The following is a 27,288-nucleotide window of genomic DNA, read 5'->3' on the forward strand; positions in this document are numbered from 1 at the left end:
TTGCTGATCTCACTCCCATTGTGTTTGTTGATTTCCTAATGTGTGGGACAGCATCTTTTACAACTGTCTTTCCTGCCCCAGTATCCACAAGAAACCATAACAAAACTCCTTCAACTTCCAACTGAATTTCTGGTCTTTTAATATTTACACTAAAAATCTCCTCAAGATTCACTTCTACCTCCTCGTCATCTAGTCATGTGTCCCATGGATGAGACTTATCCTCCCCTTTATTCTCTCTTCTCTGTCTTTCCTCATCTGCCTTCCTTTTCCTGCAATCTCTTGCCCAGTGGCCTGGCTTGCGACAATAATGACAACTATCATCTCTACTCTGTCCACTTTGACATCTTCCTCTGCCTCTGCCGTGACCTCTTCCTCTTTGTTCATAGTAACATGCTTCAACTTCATCTTCTAGAAATTTTTCACTACTTTTCTTTCCCTTTTTCTTCTTATTTATGTGCCTTTCTGCGTGCATAGCATGGTTTTCATATTCATTTACAGATGCTGTAGGGAATCCTATTATGTGCTTCTCTACGAAGTCTTTTATTTCTGTACGTGTACCATTATGGAGTGCTATTTTTAATTGCTGTTGATATGGCCTGTTGTCATTATCAGAGAACGGAATGCCACTTCTCTGACGGAACACATCTCTCATTCTATGAGAATATTCTTTATATGATTCATTTTCTCTCTGCTTGCACCTTCCTATGGCACTATAATCAGCACAGGGTGTGAATTTACCTCTCATTCTCCCAAATACACCATCAATTTGAAAGTATCCTGACCTGTGCTATTCGGAGTAAATTATTCCTTCTTGTCTAGATCATTGAACATGAATGCAGACAGATGCTCTGCTTGAATCCAGGCTTTACAACCTCACACCAGGTGTTCTTTTTCTATTATCATGGCATTGAATAGTGACTAATGTTTGAGTACAAAATGCGGTTAACTGTATGTAAATCTGCTAAGTGATATGTAGATTGACATGTATGTGTGTTCACCACATGAACAGTGGGAACCATGGTGTTCCGAGCATTTGTTAATAAAATTTAATCTACTGTCTAACTATGAGGCAAAGTTTTGTTTGACCAAATTCATGGGCCTCAAGGTCATCTCCTGTGATAAACCTGGAAAATATTCTCCCAAGTAACTGACGTAGACTTCAGAAGATATTATTATTGACCTTCTCTCGGCATATTAAAGTTGACAGTATGACACTGTCATTCTCATTTGTTTTCAAATCCATTTTTTCCAAGTCAGTCAAAAAGGATGAACAATTATTACATTGCCATCTTTTCAAAGAAGATAAATATTCTCTTTGTTAGTTTTTCTCCCTTCAACTTTTTGCCATCACTGATAACTTACTGTTAACTTACTGTACTTACACTGAAGTCTTCAAGTCATCCTCATCAAACAGGACCCATAATGAGGCTTAAACCACTCAGCCATCTCCTTGTTTGCTCTTTAACCCCTCGACTCAAGTGTTGTCAATTACCCACAAATTGCGACCACTAAAATGTGTGTATGTAATCCCAATCTCCTGTTGTCTCTAATTTGCATTTTTCCATGTGCTGTAATAAAATGAACCATTTCCACTTCATTTAGCATCTGCTTGAGAAAGAAAAAACAGAAATATATAATTTTTTTATTTGAATTGCTTATAAATGAAACATAAATATATTTCCTCTGGTGCCCCAGTTTGTCCCTATTCAAATCCATTGCAGGGGCGTACAGCTGCCATCGGTGCTATGCTAAACACCCAACTTTGTGGACAATTGGATTTGTGTTTGTGAACTTGAAGGAGGGAAGTGGAGGATCAAAGATATAAAAAGCTCCACTGTTCCAGCTTGAGGGCAGATGTTGGACAAGATGACTGTCCTCACAAGTGTCATCTTTTTGCTCCGGTTTGGTAAGTGACCATTCAACATCTCGTAAATGTGGCATCAGAACTGTTACTGTGAGATTTCAAAGTAGGCAAAAGCCATTACATTTGTTTTCACATATTTATTTTAATCTCCATTTTGGATTTTTATACAGGGGGTACAAGACGGTTTATTAAAATCAGGAGGGTCTGTATTTACATTGGACTTTCTTTTTTCCAGGTATTACACTGAGTGCAGTATTAGACCTGCATAAGAGAATCATTGGAGGTCAAGACTGCGGGCCACAGCAGCACGACTATCATGTAAAATTAATTGACTATGATGGTGAACTAGTCTGTGGTGGCTCTCTGATCTCAGAATGGTGGATTCTGACATCAGCACACTGCTGGGAGTGGTAAACAAAATCATCCATCTTCTTGGCAAATTCAGATCTTCAGCATCCATGATTCTGCTCACTCTCTCTTTTTTTTAAGTTATTCTGCCTTTTCTTAATTTTCAGGGTTTTGAAAGTAATCATAGGTGTGCACCCAGGTCCAGGTCAATTGATGATCATTCAAGAACCACCTCAGATTTTTGAGGAGAATAACATTTACCATGACATTATGCTACTTAAGCTGCCTAAACGCGCTGTCAGACGAACTATTGGCATTCTTGGTTGTACAAGGCCGGCTGTGTAAGTTACCATGCCTTATTTCTAGCTACACAATTTCAGCTATAAAACTCATCACAAACTGAAGAACAAAGCAGCAGTTATTAACGCTCATTTAGAATAGTTCAAAAACCTGCTTAAAAGTTATTTAGATGTGTTTTCTTATTGATATTTTCCTCCAGAGGTGAAATTCTTGAGACTGCGGGACTCGCAGCCATGACTACTGCCCCACAATTCAAAAGAGGTGATTAATGTTTTCAGTGTGTTTTTTGAGGTTGGTGTTTGATTTTGGAAACAAAACACACATTACAACAAGTCTGATGATCAGTGAGGTGCATAAATTAAGACCATCAGTGAGTCAGATGCATTCTAAGACCTGTAACTGTCCCTGACCTTCATGGCAATAAATGAGCAGCCTATTTAAAGCACAAATAACAAACTTCAAATGATGGTTAGAACAGAATATGGAAATTTTGAGACTGTTTAGATCACACAACTAACTTGAACGAATGTTTAGAAAATATACTACTGAATACTTGAGCAAACCTAAAAAACCCCAACTGTTATTTCTTATTTAGAAAGTAACGAAGCGATTACCCTCCAGTGTGGACAAATCCAATTAAGGGTTATGAACTGAAAAGTTTGAAGGATACAATATATGAAGCGCACACTTTGACAGCTGACAGTAATCCAGTGGACCTGTCACCAGTGAGTAGTGAGACTATTTTTACTATTTAAAATGATTGCAAAGAATAAACAATATTCTTACATGAATTAACATAAATGTCTCTGACAGGGGGACTCTGGAGGAGGAGTGGAGTACCAGGGTGCCATTTATGCTCTTAATACAGCGATAAGTGATTCAGTTACTGCCTTTTCTGGAACCGATGCCATTTCACAGTTAATATGGCACTCTAGCGCTGTATTAACTTTGATTAAAAAAATTCTTGACAACTGTTGCTAAATACTAATATTATTCCCTTTAACAATAAAGCATATCAATGGACTCTTGGCTGTACTGTTTGCATTTGTTTTTTTGTAATGCTGCTGATTTTGATTATGCTTTGAAATTGCATTTTTAGTTATAAACCAATGTGTTTTATCAAATTAATCATACATAATATATCATCCCATAATTAATCAGGAGCTCTGAACAGATCAACAAGGTTTACCAGCCAGTATCACTTTCTGGGCAACCTTTTCAAAGGGTGTAGCTAATGAGCCAGTCAGAAAAGCAGTTTCTCAGTTTTAGTTTTGTTCTTGGGAAATGAACATGTTTAAAGTTAGGTTGCGGTCAGAAACACATATCCAGAAAACTTTGATTACGTGCACATTTAAAACCACCATATAAATGACCATTTCACCGAAGCAAACAAGTGTATTATATTATATACATATCATTCATATATCATATCACAGAGTGCTGAACGGTTGAAAAAGCGTTTTAGCTTCGTCATTTGTGAGATTAAACCGTGAAACTCGTCACATATGCCTAATCCTTCGCACGCCATCAGAATATTCTTTTTTTCAAATTTAAATAAATGTTGTAAAGAGTGACAGAAACATAAATGTTGTGATTACTAACAACGAGGCCCTCGGGTATGCTTGAGGGCTCCCTTTCAAGCTCTATCATTTACGCCCATCTTGGTGTTGCTCATGATGGACAAAGGAGGCCCAGAAGTTTGTTAATGCCCCATTAAGCAACTCTGGTTAGGACCCACAAGTTTGTCTACCTGTTTCTGCCTCCTGAGACGCAGGCTTGCCCGGCAGGCACAATGGGTCTAGTCAGCTGTAATTCCACGTTCATCTGCTGAACCACTCTATCTCCGACATTTTTTTTCCATTTTTGGTAATGTGGGAGTAACTTGATAATGGAAATTTACCTGTGGTGGAAAACTTTGTGGACAGTAGGCTTTTGATGTTAAATTCTCATTTAAAAAGGCACCAGGATTTTGAAGCTCAGCCATTCCACATGATGAGCCGCTTGACTTTTCTTCTCCTATTTGGCATTAGTAAGTCTCATTTTGATGATAGTCTGTTTCTCAGATGTTTGGTTGACCATGTAGGACCACCTTTTTTAGACAGTCCCCACATCAACTGCAATGCACATCAGGGAATTGACATTCTATTGTCTTGTCACATCTTCTTAGCCGCTCACCGGGAGGGTGCACAATGGGCGAAGGCAGAGTCCACCCTTGGATGAGTGCCCAGTTCACTGCAGGGACCTATATAAGCATTTGTGGGTTTAGTACCTTGCTAAAGGGTACCTTGGCAGTTCTCAAAAGGTGTTCTGGTACCTTAACCTAGCACCAGAATGCCTTCCATGTTGCTTCTGGTCTGCAGCTCGAACCGAGAACCCTCTGCTTCTCAGGCCAGTCCTAAACAGACTGAGCTACTGTCGCTTCACATGCCATTGTCATACTGAAGGATACAATATTATTATTACTATATTAGCAATCATAAAAATAACAACTATTATTATTATTATTGTTATTCTTATTGTCACCAGCAACACAACTAGGAGTTCACCTTGGCATTTACACTGTACAAGTAGCACAACTTTGGACTTGCAGAAGAGAGTCGTTGATGGGCAAGACTGTGGGTCAAATGTTCATCAATAGCATGTGATAATCATATCTATTCATGGTGAACTGGTCTGCTCTGGATCTTTGATCAAGGACTGGTGGATCTTGACCCTGGCTCAAAGCTGGATGTAGTAGGAAAGTGACAAATTTACTTTATAAATTAATTATGCTACACATCGGCATTATTTTATGTACATTCCACACTTGACTGTCATCCTTGACCATACTATTCTAAATCAAATCAATCTTTATTTATATAGCGTCTTATACAATCAAAATTGTTTCAAGGTGCTTTACAGAATCCCAACAGTGGCAAGGAAAAACTCCCCTTTAACAGGAAGAAACCTTGAGCAGGAGAGGAGAGGAGAGGAGAGGAGAGGAGAGGAGAGGAGAGGAGAGGAGGAGAGGAGAGGAGAGGAGAGGAGAGAGAGAGGAGAGGAGAGGCACAGAGCACAGAAACACACACAAAAATACACTATACAACGGGTCAGCGGGGCCGGAGGTCATCATGCAGCTCCGAAGGCGGCGATACCTGTAAATGAATAGAGAGGGGGGGGGGAAGAGGGGGGGAAGAGGAAGAAGAGAGGAGAGGGGAGGAAAAGGAAAAGGAGAAGGAGAGGAGAGGAGAGGAGAGGAGAGGAGGAGAGGAGAGAGAGGAGAGGAGAGGAGAGGAGAGGGAGAGGAGAGGAGAGGAGAGGAGAGGAGAGGCACAGAGCACAGAAACACCACACAAAATACACTATACAACGGGTCAGCGGGGCCGGAGGTCATCATGCAGCTCCGAAGGCGGCGATACTTAAATGAATAGAGAGGGGGGGGGGAAGAGGAGAGGAAAAAGAAGAGGAGAGGAGAGGAAAGGAGAGGAGAAGGAGAGGAGAGGAGAGGAGAGGAGAGGAGAGGAGAGGAGAGGAGAGGAGAGGAGAGGAGAGGGAGAGGAGAGGAGAGGCACAGAGCACAGAAAAACACACAAAAAATATGCACAATCACTTCAACGGGGCCGGCGGTCATTATGCAGCTCCGATGGCAGTGATACCTGCAAATAAATAGGGGGGGGGGGGGGGAGGAAGCAGAAAAACTACACAGGAATCAGCATAACTAGTCTGCTTGATGAGGATTAGGAGAGGAGAGGAAACCATGACCCAGTGGGGTGACAGAGGGGTAAATCATGTTTCCGGACCCCGCAGCCTTGGCCTATAACAGCATAGCTAAGATGTGACCTAATGATTAGAGGACCCCCTAAGTATGATAATTTGTTTGTCTATGATAGTAACTGGAACTACAGAATTAGTAACAATAAGCTTTTTCAAAGAGGTAGGTTTTAAGTCTGATCTTAAAAGTAGCGATGGAGTCCGCCTCCCGTACCTGGACAGGGAGCTGGTTCCATAGCAGGGGGGCATGTATAGCTAAATGCTCGGCCCCCCATTCTACTCCGAGAAACTCTGGGAACCACAAGTCTAAGATGATGTTCTATTAATGTTCTGCTAAAAACTTTTTTGTAAGTCATTTTAGGTGTACATCCATGTCCAGGTTGGCAAATAATCATCAATGAACTGCCTGCAATATATTAGGATACCAGTGGGCACCATGACATCATGCTACTAAAACTACCTTACCGTACTCCCATCCAGCTGGGTAAGAACACACTTCTGTCCATTAATGAATCTAAAACCTTTTAGAGGAAAAGATTGTGGAAATATTTAATTGAAATAAACCTTGAATTCTTTTTTCAAATAACCATTGCTTTACACAAAATCATTTTCAGTGGTACTAATGTTGAGGTGGTATGACATGGCTCCTGACTTACAGGCCCAAGTCAAGACAAAGGTAAGGATTATATTGTTGTTATCATTGGACCTTTCATCTGGTGCAAATGATTGAGTAGTTCTAGGGGAAATTCTCCATAATGACATGATGGAGAGACTGAAAATGACTTTTTTCTGAGAAGAAATGGGTGAAGCAGATTCTCTCCAGTGTGGAAACATTGAGGTCCTTGGCTCTGGCTGTTTTCCCATCGTATAATATCAAGCACATTATTTCTGTGGCCAATCTAGTCCAGCAGACACATCTCCGGTAATATAATTTACATTATAATTCACACTCAAATAAAACTATCTCTAAATGACATTTATCTCATGTATGAAACTCACAGAAGGACGAGTGGTCATTGAGGAAGTAATTTATGGTGTTCATTCAGTAGATATTATTCCCACTGCCCATACTGGACTGGCTATGTTCGTGGATGTTTGTTACTATTTAGCGTGAATCACAAATGTCGCCGTATGAAAGGTTTGTCTAATTGCAACATGCCTGAAATTTTACAAAATATTTCAATTAACAGCCAACGTGTCCACCCTCTGCAAGTCTGACACTGATGTGAGTTAACCTTAAACAACAATTAACTTAAACAACAAAATCCTGCTGAGCGTTTGTTTTAGGCTTACGTCATTTTTTTAAACCTGCAAGTCATCACCACAGAGGGGGGACTGTTACAATAGAAGGTCCATAAGGACCAATTCATGCTAAACACACGAGAAAGTGTTCAACGTCCCAAGTATTGTTATATTCAATTACACCTGTATTATACTGGTGAGTTCAAACACAGGACAAATCTAGCGAAATAAAAAGACATAATCAACATTAGCAAAGGTTTTATTTCACAAACATTGATTCCTCTTTACGTTATAGTAACACAATAAAGAGTTTGGCCTAAGTCACTTATCATGATATGAGATTAGAGGTTTGCATTTAATTTAAGTTTTAGTCTATGCAAATAAACCTTTGTTGGGTGATAAGTAACTTGACGAGTATATAAGAAAACCTTGGCACACAAGCAGGTACCGGTATTTGAAATGGCTATGATCACAAATCTCCTCTTTGTGCTCGCATTCGGTGAGTAAGATGTATGGTATGAGTAATATTTTGATTAAGTTTTTATTATTGTCCTGTCCTTTCCAACATCTTTTGATGTGACCTTTTTCTTTAGGGCTGACAGTGACCACAGAGGTGGATCTACATAAGAGAATCATCGGTGGGAGAAACTGTACGGCTCAAGAACGTCCATATCATGTAAAATTTGTACATCTCTCTGGTTCTAATCGCTGTGGAGGCTCTTTGATCAGTGATCGCTGGATCCTGACAGCAGCTCACTGCTGGAATGAGTGAGGAAATAACTTGATTTTTATTATTGCAACACTGACAGTGATCATTTCATTTAATGGGTACATTTAAATAACATAGACTTCAGTAGTTATGTTTTTCTTTTAAACTTCATCTATTTTAGTTCTATCCCCATGAAAGCAATTTTAAGTCCACATCCTGGGCCAGGACAGGAAGCAGCATTCGTCCAACCGCCTCGTTTTTTAAATGTGGGGTCTGGCCGACCTGACATCATGTTGTTGGAACTAGAACAAACAACTACAACTCCATATATATCTCTGCCTGACTGTGATAAGAGGCGTATACAAACGTAAGTTTTATCCTCTTCCTAATTTCTTAAGAGCTTAATTCTTTCAGAACCAAATAAAAATGAAACTCAAACCAATATTTTTTTCTGGATGTTAGGGGAGATGTGGTGCAGATCGCAGGATATGGATCCAATCAAGTGGGCCCTTTAAACCAAAAAAGTCTGATGATTCTGTTTCTGCTTACAACTGATATGAGCACATTCTTGAGAATGATTATTGATTTGTATATTATGCATATTTACCAATAACTGACAGAGAGTTAAAGCCTTGTTTTCAGCTTACAGTTAGAATGGATTTATCATTCATCTTTAAATACAAAATTGGTTTATTTCATCACTGTATTTAAGTTACGTAGCAAAATAAGATCATTCTAATCTTTTCTTTTTTAGTCTATGGTGAAGTAGATGTTCTTCAGTGTGCAAACTTCACAGTTGAAGGCAATGAACCACCAACGGATACAGAATACACTACACAAGTTTTCCGTGTCAACACCGACCACAAAGACACCTCCCCAGTGGGTTTTTTAAGATTTTATACATGTCATGTTTCAAATAAATATCACACTTATCAAAGTTCATCTCTGTGACAGGGTGATTCTGGCGGCGGAGTGGTGTTCGACAATGCCATCTATGGAGTTCATAAAGAAGGTGGAAATACTGCTTATACTGCAAAAGCTGCATTTGCGGATGTCTGCCACTACATCGACTCGATCAAACAAATCATGGCACTTCATGTGTGATTAGCTCACTAGCATGTTTTACACATCTAAACAAGTGACCAGTCATTAAATTTGCATCTGATTACTTTGCATTTAATTGATTTTCTTTCATGCCCAATGATGTTTTATCTTTTGACATTGAATGTGATCCTTCAGTGTCATTTCTTGAGCACTGTGTTCCAATCACCAGCGTGATCGCAGGTGTAATTATGACAAAATAACTGCTTCAATAAATGCTTCAACAGCAAACTATATCATGTGTTTAGTGGTTATTTCAATTATGAAATCAGCATTTTGAAAGTAAAACAAGAGAATTTCCCAGAACATTTCCCTGCTACAGCAGATACAAAGTGTGTGAACAGAGACCTTTAAAGTTGTGTGAACAGAACAGTTTGTGTGTTTGAGTCTTTTAAATACACACTGATATGGAAATGGTCACTTGTGCAGCTGTAGTGTGGTTCTAAAATACAATGCATTATCACATTCTGAGGCAAACTTATCAAAGCTTGGCCATCATGATAACCCAGGTAAATACACGAAAATAACTTGATGGAGGGAGGCTAAATTAAAGTTTTTTTTTTTTTATTTCTTCATTGTCTAAAATGTTATGTTACGTTTTAAAAACTTGATGACCTGACGCTTCAGGTTGTTCACATGTTCTCACCATTACAATTATCTAGAAAACTTACTTTATTATCATGACTCTTTGTCCACATATGATGACAACATCATTTACAATACGGCTGTGGTGGGTTTCATCTACAACAACGATGAGAGGGCATACACGAGCAAGATCTGGCACCTGCAGCTCAACAGCTCGGCTGAACATCAGCAAGCACATGATCGTAGACTTCAACTGGCAGGAGCAGAGAAACAAACGTTACCAGCTCAACAGCAGCGAAACGCCGGTGGAGAGGGAGGAAAGCTTCAGATATCTTGGGATCATCTCTGAGTATCTGACATGGTCTAAACTAGGGGTCACCAATGCAGTACACCATGTGGGGGACCACTCAAGGCACCTCCACAGCATGCTCTAAAAATAACACTGGTCACAATAGAAATGAATATAATTTTTTAAAGGTGCATTAATTTTTTGAACAAATGCTTACATTAATGCAGATTTTTAAACAATGTTATATAATGTTAAAATAAAACATAAAAAAAATCATATCGGCTATAATGAAGTCGTCTCATTTGAAGTCAAAGGTCATTAGTGCGCAGTCAGCACACCTTTTTCCAGACACAGCGAAGCGATGATGAGGAGTTAGACTGCTTGTAGTTTAGCCCCAAAAATCATGACAGAAAAGCAAAAAAGGACATACTATTTCCACAGTGATTGGGAGAAAGAGTTCTTTTTTACATTGTTCAAAGAAAAATGTTGGCGTCTCATTTGCGGGAAGACAGTTGCTGTATTAAAGCGACACAACGTAGAGAGACACTACAGAACCTGTTACGAAAACTTCTATGTGGACTCCCCACTTGCCAGCGCATTAAGGACATAAAAGGCCTGCGAGTGAAAGGCAGCTTTAGACAAGCAACAGACTTTTTTCATGAGACCTGTAAAAAAAATCCCAAAACGCAACCGAAGCATCGTTTAGAGCTGCACATTTTTTTAAAAAAGAACAAGAAGGCCTTTTCAGATGGTGCGGTTTTTAAAGAAGCTATGATGCTTGCTGCTAACACAGTCTTCAAAGATGAGAAACATTGTCCAGAAGTCATCTCTGCGCTCTCCAATGTCTAACTTAGAGTAGGTACGATAGCTAGATGAGTGTCATCTATGTCTGAGAATTTAACAGAGCAACTGAACCGGGATCTTGCAAAGTGCAGGTGGTTTAGCATCCAGTGTGATGAGTCGGTAGACAGCGCCAGCAGAGCTCAGCTAATGATATTTATCTGAATGGTGTTTGATGACTTTTTTACAAAAGAAGAACTGCTGACACTTCTGCCATTAAAGGCAACTTAGAGTAGAGTTGATAACTATAATGCTGTAAAAAACTTTGGAAAAAATTCAATGAAAAAAAATGCTACAGAAGTTAGCGGCAGTAACAACGAATGGGGCTTCCAGCCATGACAGGCCAGCATACAGGATTCATTGCACAATGAAGAAATGATCCAGACTTCCCAAAATTTCTACAATACCACTGCATCATTCATCAGCAGGCGATATGTGTGAAAATGACTTTGATCATCTGATGACCCTGTCGTGAAGATCATAAATAGGATCTGCTATTGGATGAGATGCTATTGGATGAGCTATCTGCTAAATATAATGACCTTTACTATACACAGAAATCCGATGGCTCAGTAGGGGATGTATTCTGCAGCTTTTTTAGTCACTTCACTTCGGGTAAAATTGAAAAGTTCATGCAGTCAAAGGGGGAAGATGCATTGCTGGCTCCCCTTCAATAATCAGACATCCCATCAATCAGTCATAGTATATTGACCTCCAGGGGACAATGTGAGACAGAGATGGTAAAAAATACAGTCAGATACTCCAGTGTTACCCCCCAAGTCATAAATCTTGCAATAAATCTTTTATTTTATAATCACAGGTTACATTTAGTATGAATTATATCTAACTGGTACATAATCTAATGGTGCATAGAAATATCAATAATATGTGTTGAATATGGAATGTAGCGATGTGTAAATTGAAGCATTTTTATTTTTAAAAAAGTATGCACATCTCATTTTAAAGTCAAAACATTGTTGGCTGCAGTTATTACAACAATAATACTGAGAGCTTTGGAGTTAACAGTTGCATCCAGGGTCAGGAGTGGAAACCTAAAATGACAAAAATACATGCGTGCATTGATATTTCTTTGTAATCTGAATCCTAATCTAACATGCTGGGACATAATCACACATTGTCCCTGTAAATGAGTCAATTCCAGAATTCTGAAGGATTGTGTGGATACATTCCCTGTAACCCTGTAACAAGTAACTGTAACACAGTTTGAAATAATAATCCTCCTTTTTTTCCCTGTAAATAACCCCCTTTCCTCAATGTTAACAAGATTCTTACCATTTACAGCAGCGAGCACAACTTTTTCTTGACCTTTGTGGGCTGTGGGCAGAGGACTGCCCGAATGGCTTCATCAAACACAGTCTTCAGACCCCGCTGGGTCAAGGCCGAGCACTCCAGGTATTTCACTGCATCTGTACAGAATGTGCAAGAAAGGGAGTAACACACTGCAGGAAAATTACCACAGAAACAGTCCAGCTGTTGCTGCAAAGACACAAAATCTATAAAAAAAACAAAAAAAAACAGCAGAGTAACAGTCACCAAATCCCATGAATTTGTGCCAATAAGTGGAAATGTGTGTTCAAATGCAGTTTTATTATCAGTTAATTGTCAAAAGAAAGATGTTTTCCAGTATTTAGACTTGTCAACCTCTGTACATACATGTCCATACTTTCTTATTTCATAGGAAAGTACAGGCCTTTAGATTCAGATTCAGATTTATTTATTGCCATTGTTCATGTAGTACACAGTATTACACAAGCTAGGAATTTGTCTCGGTGGTTGCTGTACATGGTGCTTAAGTGATAAGTCACTTGGTGTTCAGCAGCCTGATGGCAGAGGGGAAGAAGCTGTTCATGTAGCGGGAGGTTTTGGTCCGAATGGACCGTAGTCTCCTGCCTGAGGGAAGGGGGGAAAACAGTCCGTGACCAGGGTGGGAAGGGTCGGCCGTGATCCGACTTGCACACCTCCGGGTCCTGGAGATATACAGGTCCTGGATGGATGGAAGCCTGCAGCCGATCACTTTCTCGGCAGTGCGCACGACGCGCTGCAGCCTCAGTCTGTCCCTGACAGTGGTGCCAGCATACCACACGGTGATGGAGGAGGTGAGGATGGACTCGATGATGGCCGTATAAAACTGCGCCAACATCCTGGGAGGCAGTTTGAGCTTCCTCAGCTGCCGTAGGAAGAACATCCTTTGCTGGGCCTTCTTGATGAGGGAGCTGATGGTTGGCTCCCACTTAAGGTCCCGGGTGATGGTGGTGCCCAGGAAGCGGAAGGAGTCCACAATGGTGATGGGGGAGTCCATGAGGGCAAGGGGGGGCAAAGGGGCTGTGACTTTTCTGAAGTCCACAATCATCTCCACTGTTTTCTGAGCGTTCAGCTGCAGGTTGTTGTGTCCGCACCAGGACACCAGTCGAGCCACCTCCCTCCTGTAGGCAATCTCGTCGCCATTGGAGATGAGCCCGATGAGGGTGGTGTCATCCGCAAACTTGATCAGCTTGACAGACTGGTGGCTTGAGGTGCAGCAGTTTGTGTACAGGGAGGGAAGAAGAGGGGGGAAAGTACACAGCCCTGGGGTGATCCAGTGCTGATGGTAATAGAGTGTAGTATCTGACCGTTCTATGCAGGCTTTACATCTGTAAGGCCGTAATGTGTCTAACAGCCACCTAAGCGCCATATTAGGACATGCTCCACATGTGTGTCCTGTGTCTTCTTCCTTTATGTAAGAGGAGCGGCTAAAAGATGACACTGGAGCCTGTGGGCCCCTGGTTGTCCTACACATGAGGATGTGTAGCATGAAACATCTTCAAGCACTCCTTTTTTGGTAATAACTGAACGCTATACCATTGGGTTGGCCGTATTGTACAGCGTGAGCTCATCAGTAGAGAATGTGTTTACTCGACTGTATAAGAAGGAGGTGACGATGAAGACACCTCGGAGTTCTTCACCATCGGGACCGCGAACCTCCCTCGGCATGCTGCAGCAGCGTCCGATTGATACCTGACTGTTCTCTCCAATAAACATCTTTGATAACCAAGTCGGTGTCTGCGAAGTTTCCTTCCTCATCAACACATCTCGGCAACCACCAGGAGAAGATTCACAACAAAATTGGCGTCACGAACAGGATCGGTTGTGGCTGTCGTCTTCTCCATCTGCCTCCTCGGACCAACTTCCGCTCCAAGCTGGCAAGTAAAGTGCACACTTTCCACACATTGGGATGATAGTTGGTTCAATTAAGCTTTTGGGGAGTAATTTAGACACACCGTAAAGATAATTAGTGTGGATGTACATTTTTGTTGATTTGTTGGGAATACTTCTTCTAAATTGTTCAATTTGACCTTTTTTTGTGTTTTGTGAAAGATTGAAGTAGTGGCTCTGGAGGAGAGACAGGCCATGAGGTTTATTACACGGCTCATTTCAGCTAAAAAGGACAGCTGATTCTGAATTTATGTTATTCGGTCTGTACACTGTGTTATGTACAGGATTGGCGACAGAGCGCGTGGACACTAGGAAAGTGTCGGGTTACGGCCAGGAAATGATGTTAAAGTGTTAAAAAGCCGCGGGTTCAGGATCATTTGCCCTAAGTCCTGTGTTTCCTTTGAGAGTACACAGGCCGGTCTCTCTCTCTCTTGAGGGATTGGAAAACTGGGGTTATCTCCGGGTCGGGGTTGTCCTCTCTGACGTGGCTGACGAGTGCGTTTGAAGACACTCTTTTACGGTCAGGGGCCCAGTTTTCAGGGTGGTAAATTTAGTGCGGACAGTCGCGAGAAACAAACTGTGGTTTACGGCAGCGGCGCCGGGGCATGCTTAAATAGGATAAATCTGCATGGACAGATTGTATGTGTGTGTGGCGCCTGTGTGTGCGTGAGTCGATTCTGTGTTCTGTTCGTCTCTCTCTCTCTCTCTCTTTGTTTGAAGTGACTTCTGGGGGATGTTACCATAGTTGTTGTCAAAATTGGGTAATTGATTGAAACTCTAAGAAAGAAAGGAAAAATCTTTTTGTACCTCAGATAGATTGATTGAGATTTTATCTGAAGTCTGATGAGGACCTAAGGGTGGTCCTGGTAGTGAAGAATATCATATAATTCTGTGCTGGGACAAGGAAACTGGGTGTGATCCAGCAGGACCGCAAGGTCCACATATACACACAACACACACACACACACACACTCACATATACATACATGCTGAAGTAGTGGTGAACAAAGAAACGTTGAGAAATATAGAAGTTTGTTTTTGCGGATTTCTATGTTTGTGTAATATCTCTGAAGAACTTTACTTATATTGATTTTGAAAAATTATTCATATTCGCTGTTGGTTGATTTGGATCCTTTGGATCTCAGGGTGTGGCTCACAGTCTGCAGCTGTGTGTTGGGCCTGCAACCAGTGACTAGCTTGGAGCTGGCGAGAACGGATGTTCACTCTCCGACTATCGGAAGTGAACAGGAAGTGGTTCTCGACTTCAAGGGGTGGAGCTAGTTGGCTCCCCCTAGGGGTGGTGCGGAGAGTCCCTCCCCACTCAACCCTCTCTCACTTTCTGAAGTGACAGCTTTCATCAGGAGAAGAAAATGGAGCGCACATTTTCTCTCTCCTTTATTGATCAGCGTTTGATTGTTTAATGCGTGTTGGAATTTAAGAAGAGATATGCTGGGGCACAAATGCAACAGGTTTATCTACTTGGCTGATTATGGTTTATGAATGATTGTTAAATGATTGTTTACTGTTGATGATTGTTTATCATAACAATAACATTAAAAATAACAATAATTTGATAAAAACAATGATAATAACACATTAATTAGAAGTTTGTTGACAATTTATGATAGTGTTCAAGAATTGTGCACTTTTTATTTTGTTGAAGGAGTTTGACAGTTCATGAATTATTGAATTTTTTCTGTTTCCTTTTTACACTTTTGATGCACCTGAACTTGACTCCAGTAGGGACAGACGAGAGGAGGAATTGATCTGCCGGTGGCGACATAACGGTCTTGCACTAAGGCCAGTGAAATTTTATATATACACACACCATAATTGTTTGGACAAACATCTACAGCGATTGTTTTGCAGATCATTTGGACAGGTTTAGAGTCAGATCAGATTTGTTTGAAAGTTATAAGGAATTTATAAATTTCTTCAACCTTTTAATTTTATTTACACACTCTTCTTTATTAATTCTTTACTATAATTCTGCTTTGCCGTTTCCTTTCATGTTTTTATATTTCTAGATTCCTATATTAATTGAATTTATTTCTTTTTGTATTCATCAGTTAAACAATTAATAGTTTTGCATTTAAATTGAACATTAAAGTGAAATAAACAAAGCATTTACATATTAAGGTTTGAAATTGATATACCGTACTTTCCTAAGACAACTGCTACAGCAAAATGTCAAAAGTGGAGAGTAAAGCGGTTAAACGCATGACCCCAATTGAGGTGGTGCAGAAAAACAATCCCCTTATTAAAGGCCTACCAGAGGCCTCAAAGAAATGGAACAAGCGTTGGCCTGATATTGAACAACCTTGGCCGGTTGAAGGTACCCTCAACCCTGATGTGATTCAAACAATCTGCACACTTGTTACCGCCTATAAAGCAAATGAGAAAAAAGGAAAAAGGGGGAAGTCTCGTGCAGAAAAAAGACGGACTGAACTCGCAATGTTGCAACTTTTTGAACAGGAGGGACAGAAGTTGAGATTGGCTGCAAAAAAGAAAAACAGAACAGCCAAAGAAATTATTGAAAGAACCGCAAAACAAACAGCGGCGCTTGGGAAAAGATTAACACTCCTTTCTCTCATACGGCTCCTGTAACAACCCCTCCACCGTATGAGACAGAAACTGAATATACTGATATCTATCCACAACTTCCCGTACTCAGCCAGAAAGGCAAATACAACATTAAAGATGATCACAACCAAACTGTTGAAAAGGGAAAGGCAAAAACAGTCATACACATTTATCCGACAACTCCAAAATCTAAATCAAGAAAAAAACGAGATGATGTTTATAACACACTGCTTCTGGAGGATGATGATGAGAGCGGTACGGATGAAGCCATAGGTGGCTATGATCCCGCCATTAAACGTGTGTTGGCTAAAGCTGAAAAGAGGGGTAATGAATCTAAAAAGAAAGTTAAGTCTGATCAAGATCTGACCGATGACAGCTCAGGGTCAGACACTGATGAAGACTCGGACGGCAATTGTTCTTCCTCTGAGGAAAGACAACGTGCTTTGAGAAATCTTGAGAGGGGTATCGAACAGTGTCGTTTAGACATTAGCTTGACGGGAACTCCAGAAGCTCATAAGATGCTAGAAAGACAATTGGAAGATATGGAAAAACGGCGTAAGTCGTTAAAGAAGGGGAGGCTTTCAAGGCTGATCACTTCTGACTACGCCTTGCGTTCAAAGAAAGACAGCTCTGCTAACAAAATGTTCCCTGTTGTTGTTCGTGGTCAAAGTCTTGAGTATAAACCTTGGCAGAACTCCGATATGTCAGATATATTAGAGAAGCTACCTATCCTTCAGGAAGGGGCACACCCCTGGATTTCAAAACTGGAGGAACTTTTGATTGGAACACAACCTGCTGTTGGAGACATTAAAAGGCTCCTAGCTAATCTCATTGGTGTGTCTGCCATGGAAGACCTTTTGCAGAAGGCTGGCATGCCTCGGTTCATGGCAACTGCAGTAAATGATGCTGAACTGTTTTCTGCTCACAGAGGTCAGTTTTGGGGGGCGCTGAAAGACGCGTTTCCAACTAACATACATCCTGATAATATCCTCATTGAACCATTGGGTGAACAAGAAAATCCGAGAGCCTACGTTTCAAGAGCTCTACAAACTTGGCGTAATGTCACAGGCAATGATCCCGACGCTAATCAAATGGAGCAGTCTATCATTCGAGCTAAAATTCAGAAGGGATTGCCATTGCCGGTGCGTAGTAAAATAGCAGAGGTGGTTGGTCTTGGGAACATGATTAAGAGTGTTTACATTGATCACATTGCTCACCAGGTTGAACTATATCGTAGAAAAGAGCAAGAGTTGAAAAACCAAGATCATGAAACTCTCAGAAAACTTACTCAACTGCAGTTGGTGGATAACAAACGCAAAGAGAAAAAGCAAGCGGTAGTGATGGAAAACCAACCTGATCAAACATCACAAATGCAATCGAACCGAACATTATGCCAATCGTATCAATTTCCATTGGTGACACCTGTTCCACCAGTACCTCAGCAATATCACTTACACTCTGCAGGGTTTTGCTAATGACACCATAAAAGGCTTTGAACATCTTTCTAACACTCAGAGGAGTCACAGACTTACGTTGTTGAAACATGACATGGCGCTAGATTATATCTTGGCCAAAGAAGGAGGTTTGTGTGTGTCTTTGAATTTGACAGGTGATGCGTGTTACACTTTGATTCCAGACAATGGTGATAACATAACAAGTGTGATTGACGCTTTGAAGAAGATAAGAGATGCGTTCGGACCTTCTGAAAGCGCAGGAACGTCAGCGACGGCTTGGCTTCAGGACAAATTTGGTCCAATGGGAGCTATGTTGATACAGGTTCTCAGTGCTGTCGTAGTGTCACTAAGTGTGATGTTTTGTTTTTGTACTTTGTCATTAACTTGTGCCAAGGCGATGATATTGCGTTGGATTGGTGTAGTGATGCCTAGCGACCAGGTTCAGATGCCACTCTTAAGTGTCAAAGCTTTGGCTGATTCAGATGAGGAGGACATTTCTGATGAGATGGTTGATAAATATCCAGTATAATCAATAATTCAGTATTTAGTGTGACCTTCGAGTCATATCCTTATGTTACTCTTTGCATTTAATGGTGTTTATGTTTTCCTTTCCTCCGTTGTAGTTCCGGTGACAAAGGGGGGAAATGGTTACATAATTTACTTAATCGTGACAATCATGTTTTGATATGTTTGTATTGTATTCTCTCTAATGAAACCAATGTTTTTTGCAAAGATACTGGCACCTCTGTTTTCTGTTTCCAGGACAGTAGTTGGGGAGCTACGTTGGGGTGACAACTATGTTGGAATGGACTCAGAAATTCAAAGTGAACTGTGAAAGATGCTGGAGGACCCTGAATGAAGATGGGGAACAACTGAAGATCCTTCATCAGGGGACTGTGAACTACAGATTCGAAAATTAATGTTGATGTGTTTAATGCATACATTTGAAGTTTGTATTAATAAATTTACTAGGGAAATTTCATCAGTAGGCAGATGCTATGAGAACTCAGGTTTTTTCCTTGTTTTGGTAAAGGGAAAGGGGTCCTTAGGCAGGGAAAGGTCCAAGGTAAGGTCCGATGGGACGACCAGCCTGATCGTGGACATTTTTTGATTTTTTTCTGAGTATCTTGTATGTGTTTGCCCAACTCTTCCCTAATATAACTTTTTTGCAAATTGGATTGGAGTACCATAGGTGGTCGCCATCGACAGAGGGACCGTGAGAGAATTTTCCCGTCTAAAGTGTTTTGATGGTTGCAAACTGAAAGACGTCTGTCGGATGGGTTTTTCACTCTCACACTCCACTAAATTTCACATATTGTTCATGTCTAATTAATCAATCTTTCTCAAATTATACCACTTAATTAGTCACCGTCACTTTTATTAAAACTTGGTTATTCTTTATTTTTCGAGACTATGTAGTCTCGAAGGGGGGAAATATGTAGTATCTGACCGTTCTATGCAGGCTTTACATCTGTAAGGCCGTAATGTGTCTAACAGCCACCTAAGCGCCATATTAGGACATGCTCCACATGTGTGTCCTGTGTCTTCTTCCTTTATGTAAGAGGAGCTGCTAAAAGATGACACTGGAGCCTGTGGGCCCCTGGTTGTCCTACACATGAGGATGTGTAGCATGAAACATCTTCAAGCACTCCCTTTTTTGGTAATAACTGAACGCTATACCATTGGGTTGGCCGTATTGTACAGCGTGAGCTCATCAGTAGAGAATGTGTTTACTCGACTGTATAAGAAGGAGGTGACGATGAAGACACCTCGGAGTTCTTCACCATCGGGACCGCGAAACCTCCCTCGGGCATGCTGCAGCGTCCGATTGATACCTGACTGTTCTCTCCAATAAACATCTTTGATAACCAAGTCGGTGTCTGCGAAGTTTCCTTCCTCATCAACACATCTCGGCAACCACCAGGAGAAGATTCACAACAAGAGTCCGAGACAGTCTTCCCCAGCCGCACATACTGCCTCCGATCCGTCAGGAAGTGAGTGATCCACCTGCAGAGGGAGTCAGGCACACTAAGCTGGGACAGCTTGTCCTGTAGCAGAGCGGGGCGGATGGTGTTGAACGCAGAGCTGAAGTCCACGAACAGGATCCTCGCGTAGGTTCCCGGGGGGTCCAGGTGCTGCACTTGTTTGTTTAAAAGGTTTTAAGTGTTTACTTTAAACAGGTGCCAGTCTGATTTTTGTCCTTTACACCCTTTGGGCTATGGAGCCCAACAGAGAGGCTGATCATTGCAAAACCAGGCTGTAATAACTTCATTAAAGCACTCTTTTCACTCACTCACTGTTACCACATTAAGATTGTACATACACTACTTTGGCTGTAATTAAATAAACCAAAAATTATCTGTATTATTTTGTACTCAGTCTGACTTTACTAGCATTAGCATTTCATGTAACAGCTGTTTGAGCTTGAAGATCTACTATAGAATGTTGCAAAATAATCAGCTGATGGAATTGAAAATTAACATGAGCTACTAAAGACATGTTTTCATCCTCATTAATGAATCAAGATTGTTCAGGATTCTGCCAACTTGGAGACTTGTTACGGGATCTGGCTGTGCTGCTTCTGATGCTGCCAGTGAACCTCTCAGCTGTCCTCATTAGGTGTTGCAGGACATTCCGTTTAGCTGTCAAGAAACTTTACAATAGCTGGGAATTGACCCCAAGCCTCCCCATTGCGGACCACATGGGAAAACGCCATTCACTCCCCACCATAAACATTTGGGACCCCACTGCACCTCTATTTTAAAAAAAGTTATTTTATAAGATGTTCACCATGTAGTCTGCTAGAAAACACACTCCATTCCCATGTAATCTCTATGTGGAAATGACAGAGTTTCTTAAAACTGCAATTCGATTCTGCTCTAACAAATACATTTAGTCAGATAAAATAATGGAACACACTCCTGATATGCAGTGGCTGCTTGAATAAAGCAGATTTTTAAATATTTCATGCAATGCTAGATGCAAAGTGTCTAGACAGAGGGCTTTTCATCTGTGTGAACAGAACAATTTGTGTGCGTGATGAGTCTTTTAAATACACACAGAGTGATATGGAAATGGTCCCTTGTGCAGCTGTTGTGTGGTTCTAAAATACGGTGCATTATCACATTACGAGACAAGCGTATCAAACACAGTTTCAGTGTGTGTGAGCATTTCTATCTGACTGTCATGATAACCCAGGTAAAGGTGAAGACATGAGAAAGCTGAAATGTGGAAATCAGAGAGCGGCTGTCATAACTAAGCTGACTCTCAAAGATGGAGGAAAAAAATGAAGGTTTTTGGATGTTTATGAGGGGAACAAAATGTCTCGATCTTTAGGAGATGTTTGTAAAAATTCAGAAGTTACCTGTGTTGATAGAAGCTGAATTTAACTTTTTTGCCTTTTTTTCATTTCTCAGCAGTTATATATTTAAATATATTGTGCAGTTTTGAGCCTGTACAGAAACATATTCCAACATTCTCAAACCATCTTAAGTATATTTACATTTTGCCATGTGACTGTTTTAAATGTTTGCATTAGACACAGGTTTAGTGTTAAAAAGCTCCTTAATATGGTAATTGTTATCTAAATTTCCATTTGTCTGTCCCTGTTTATCTGTATAGGTTTGCATTTTGGCCCCCTACACACAATGTTTGTCCATCAGTAGGAGGCTCCCTGTTACAGAGACTGGAACATATGATTGGGATAAAAGGGACAGCACTAGACTGGTTTAGTTCATATTTATCAGATAGATACCAGTTTGCTCATGTCCATGGTGTTTCCTCTTCATACAGTAGGGTTAGTCATGGAGTTCAACAAGGTTCTGTACTTGGACCAATCCTTTTCACCTTGTACATGCTTCCCTTAGGAAACATTATTCGGGAGCATAGAATAAATTATCATTGTTATGCTGATGACACTCAGCTATATTTATCCATGAAACCAGAGGAGACAGAGCAGTTAGTGAAGCTCCAGACCTGTCTTAAAGACATAAAGTCTTGGATGTCTTCAAATTTCCTTCTACTTTAATCAGGAAAAACTGAGGTCATGTTGTTTGGTCCTGAACCTCTCAGGGATAGATTAGATCACATTATCACTCTAGATGGTATCTCCTTAGCCTCTAGTCTCTCTGTGAGGAATCTTGGAGAAACTTTTGACCAAAATATGTCCTTCAACTCACACATTAAAACAGTCTCTAGAAGTGCTTTTTTTTTCACCTGAGAAACATTGCAAAGATATGAAAACTACTGGCGTGGCATGATGCTGAAAAGTTAGTCCATGCATTTGTTACTTCCAGGCTGGACTATTGTAATTCTTTATTATCAGGGTGTCCAAACTCCTCTTTAAGAAGCCTCCAGGTGATCCAAAATGCTGCAGCCAGAGTTCTGACAGGTATTGACAAAAGAGATCACATAACTCCTGTACTGGCGTCTCTTCATTGGCTGCCCGTTAAATTTAGAATAATTTTTAAAACCCTTCTTTTGACCTACAAGGTCCTCAGAGGCCAAGATCCATCCTACCTGGAGGAGCTAGTGACACCTTACCAGCCCAATCGATCGCTGGTCTACTTGTGGTTCCCAGAGTCTCTAAAGGTAGAATGGGGGGCCGAGCATTTAGCTACCAGGCCCCCTTGCTGTGAAACCAGCTCCCTGTCCAGGTACGAGAGGCTGACTCCATCGCTACTTTTAAGATTAGACTTAAAACCTACCTCTTTGAAAAAGATTATTGTCAGTAATTCTGTAGCTCCAGTTACATAATTAACATATTTAGAGGGTCGTCTAATTATCAGGTTAACATCTTAGTTATGCTGCTATGGGCCGAGGCTGCTCCTCTCCTCTCCTCTCCTCTCCTCTCTCTCCTCTCCTCTCCTCTCCTCCTCTCCTCTCCTCTCCTCTCCTCTCCTCTCCTCTCCTCTACCAGTCCTCCCCCTTCTCCTCTCTCTCTACCCAGCCCCTCCCCCCTCCCCCATCAGCAGGAGGGTCCCCCTACGGGAGCCTGGTCCTGCTCAAGGTTTCTTCCTGGTAAACGGCATTTTTCCTGGCCACTGTTGCTTGTTTGGGGTCAGGCCTGGTATTCACTAAAGCACCTAGAAACAATTTTGATTGTAACAGTTGCGCTATAAATAAATATTGATTGATTGATTGATGATTGATTGATTGATTGATTGATTGATTGATTGATTGATTGATTGATTGATTAAAATGCATGCTTGGTCCTGCTTCAGGTATCTTTCTGTTAAAGTGGAGTTTTTCCTGCCACTGTTAATATATATGCCTCTCAGATGTTTCTTTTTTCTAAACCAAAATCAAGTGTGGCAGACCACTGTCCTCTCCAGAGCCAGACTTAAAAGCTAGACTTAAAACCTACCTCTTTGAAAAAGATTATTGTCAGTAATTCTGTAGCTCCAGTTACATAATTAACATATTTAGAGGGTCGTCTAATTATCAGGTTAACATCTTAGTTATGCTGCTATGGGCCGAGGCTGAAACATGATCACCTGACAGGCCCCTGTCACCCTGCTTGGTCATGGCTGCCTCTCCTCTCCTCTCCTCTCCTCTCCTCCTCTCCTCTCCTCTCCTCTCCTCTCCTCTCCTCTCCTCTCCCCCCCCCCATCAGCAGGCGGGTCCCCCTACGCGAGCCTGGTCCTGCTCAAGGTTTCTTCTCTTAATATATATGCTTAACATCGGTGCTACATATGCTATAGAACTGCAGGTTTGAACATTGTTTTTGCTTCATAAATGTAAAATGTAAAAAACTCACACTATGATAATTTTATTGTTTTGTGGAATGCTATGGAGTTTGAGATGTTCTCCTGGTGAATGTTTGGAGTTTCTCCAGGGATTCGGGTTAAGTAGAGTCTCAAAACAGTGAGTGTGTGGCAGGCCCATGGTCAAGTGTAGTTCTGCCTCTCACCCTTTGACCATTGAGATGGATTCCAACTCCTCCACACCCCAGATTAGGAATAAGAGGCGGTTAACAGAAAACGGTAGGTTGGACAATATAACGAAAGTGGATAAGAGATTCACATTAACATTTTGGAGCCAATAGAAATTGTACAAATAAATGCTTGTAATTTGACAGGCAAACTGACGAGCATTTAAAAAGAAGGTGGACTTGCATTTCATCATTTAGGATGGCTGCGCTCACAAATGTCCTCTTTCTGCTCTCATTCGGTGAGTAAGATGTTCATCTAATGCTTATTTAATGTGACATCAATAATAGACTGATACTGTCATATTATCTCAACCAGTCATTGGACTTCATCTTATAATAATTAAAAACTTTGCGAAATTAAAAAACAAATAAAAAATGTGGTTGTCTATTTGGGTTAACCTTAGGTTTCAGAGCAAAAAATGGCATATTCTTTATAGTAATGGGTCTATTTTGGGTTGCGATTAATCGTGATCAATCTCCAGCGGCCCTGTGATTACACTGACTAAAAATTAATTTAATAGCACTGATATATTGACATTTTCTATAGAGTAAATAAGCTCCAACATCTTTTGCTGTGACCTTTTTCTTTAGGGCTGACAGTGACCACAGAGGTGGATCTTCAGAAGAGAATCATCGCTGGGAGAGATTGTAATGATCAAGAACGCCCATATCATGTAAAATTTGAACATCCCCCTGGTTCTAATCGCTGTGGAGGCTCTTTGATCAGTGATCGCTGGATCCTGACAGCAGCTCACTGCTGGAATGAGTGAGGAAATAACTTGATTTTTATTATTGCAACACTGACAGTGATCATTTCATTTAATGGGTACATTTAAATAACATAGACTTCAGTAGTTATGTTTTTCTTTTAAACTTCATCTATTTTAGTTCTATCCCCATGAAAGCAATTTTAAGTCCACATCCTGGGCCAGGACATGAAGCACTATTCTTCCGATCACCTCGTTTTTTAAATGAGGGGTCTCGCCGACCTGACATCATGTTGTTGGAACTAGAACAAACAACTACAACTCCATTTATACCTCTGCCTGACTGTGAAAAGAGGCGTATACAACAGTAAGTTTTATCCTCTTCCAAATTTCTTAAGAGCTTAATTCTTTCAGAACCAAATAAAAATGAAACTCAAACCAATATTTTTTTCTGGATGTTAGGGGAGATGTGGTGCAAATCGCAGGATATGGATCCAATCAAGTGGACCGTGATAACAAAAAAAGTCTGATGATTCTGTTTCTGCTTACAACTGATATGAGCACATTCTTGAGAATGATTATTGATTTGTATATTATGCATATTTACCAATAACTGACAGAGAGTTAAAGCCTTGTTTTCAGCTTACAGTTAGAATGGATTTATCATTCATCTTTAAATACAAAATTGGTTTATGTCATCACTGTATTTAAGTTACGTAGCAAAATAAGATCATTCTAATCTTTTCCTTTTTAGTACCTTCTGAACCACAGGTTCTTCAGTGTGCAGACTTCACAGTTGAAAACAGGGAAACATTCATGTATATAACAAACAACATCGCTACAGAAGTTTTCCGTGTCAACACCGACCAGGCGGACCTCTCCCCAGTGGGTTTTTTAAGATTTTATACATGGCATGTTTCAAATAAATATCACACTTATCAAAGTTCATCTCTGTGACAGGGTGATTCTGGCGGCGGAGTGGAGTTCGACAATGCCATCTATGGAGTTATTATAGAAGCTGGACATACTACTGCTCATGCTGCAAAAGCTGCATTTGCGGATGTCTGCCACTACATCGACTCGATCAAACAAATCATGGCACTTCATGTGTGATTAGCTCACTAGCATGTTTTACACATCTAAACAAGTGACCAGTCATTAAATTTGCATCTGATTACTCTGCATTTAATTGATTTTCTTTCATGCCCAATGATGTTTCATCCTTTGACGTTGAATGTGATCCTTCAATGTCATTTCTTGAGCACTGTGTTCCAATCACCAGCGTGATCGCAGGTGTAATTATGACAAAATAACTGCTTCAATAAATGTTTCAACAGCAAACTATATAATGTGTTTAGTGGTTATTTCAATTATGAAATCAGCATTTTGAAAGTAAAACAAGAGAATTTCCCAGAACATTTCCCTGCTACAGCAGATACAAAGTGTGTGAACAGAGACCTTTAAAGTTGTGTGAACAGAACAGATCGTGTGTTTGAGTCTTTCAAATACACACAGTGATATGGAAATGGTCACTTGTGCAGCTGTAGTGTGGTTCTAAAATACAATGCATTATCACATTCTGAGGCAAACTTATCAAAGCTTAGCCATCATGATAACCCAGGTAACTGTTGTGACTCCTACTCTGGCCCCACCTCCTCCTGTGCAATCAGCTCAACCACCACCACCTGGGTCCTGGGATGCTGGGTCGACGTTCCTGTCGACCCAGCATCTCTCCAGGCTCCCAGCGCCCCCCAGCGCCTCCCTGTGTCTCCCTGTGTCTCCCTGTGTCTCCCTGCGACCCCCAGCGCCTCTCTGTGTCTCCCTGTGTCTCCCTGTGTCTTCCAGCGACTCCCAGCGACCCCCAGCGCCTCCCTGTGTCTCCCTGTGTCTCCCTGCGACCCCCAGCGCCTCTCTGTGTCTCCCTGTGTCTCCCTGTGTCTTCCAGCGACTCCCAGCGACCCCCAGCGCCTCCCTGTGTCTCCCTGCGTCTTCCAGCGACCCCCAGCGACCCCCAGCGCCTCTCTGTGTCTCCCTGCGTCTTCCAGCGACTCCCTGCGACTCCCAGCATTCTCCAGCGTCTCCCCCTGCTCCTCTGCAACCTTCCTAGCCCCTCTTCCTCTGACCTCTTCCTCGGACGGATTTCCCCTGGCCTCTGGACACTTGGACTCCCCCACGGACTCTCGCCCCTGGATCTCGGACTTGGTTCGTCTGCCGCATCACGCCCCCTATAGTTTGTCTCGGCCTCTCTCCTCATTTAGTTTCTTCCCTCCTGTTTTTTTTTTTGTTTGTTTCATTAAAACCGGCTGAGTTACTTTTAATTCCCGTGTCAGTCTGCCTTCTTTGGGGTTCCGCCACCCTTGACCGCCAGTCC

At 41.2% G+C, this 27,288-nt stretch overlaps 1 long non-coding RNA gene and 1 pseudogene across 1 annotated transcript; one reads left to right on the top strand and one right to left on the bottom strand.

Annotated features, from left to right (window-relative positions):
• Positions 1-1,760: 1,760 nt before the first annotated feature.
• On the top strand, positions 1,761-26,266 carry LOC130526778 (serine protease 1-like; annotated as a pseudogene).
• LOC130527252 (uncharacterized) lies at positions 11,816-12,764 on the bottom strand. The gene is made up of 2 exons (XR_008950961.1): positions 12,322-12,764; positions 11,816-12,080 (listed from the first exon to the last, which is right to left on the bottom strand). It is a non-coding gene; the product is annotated as an uncharacterized LOC130527252 (long non-coding RNA).
• Positions 26,267-27,288: the final 1,022 nt, after the last annotated feature.

Source organism: Takifugu flavidus, chromosome 6 (genome assembly GCF_003711565.1).
Source record: "Takifugu flavidus isolate HTHZ2018 chromosome 6, ASM371156v2, whole genome shotgun sequence".
NCBI classification, from domain to species: Eukaryota; Metazoa; Chordata; class Actinopteri; order Tetraodontiformes; family Tetraodontidae; genus Takifugu; species Takifugu flavidus.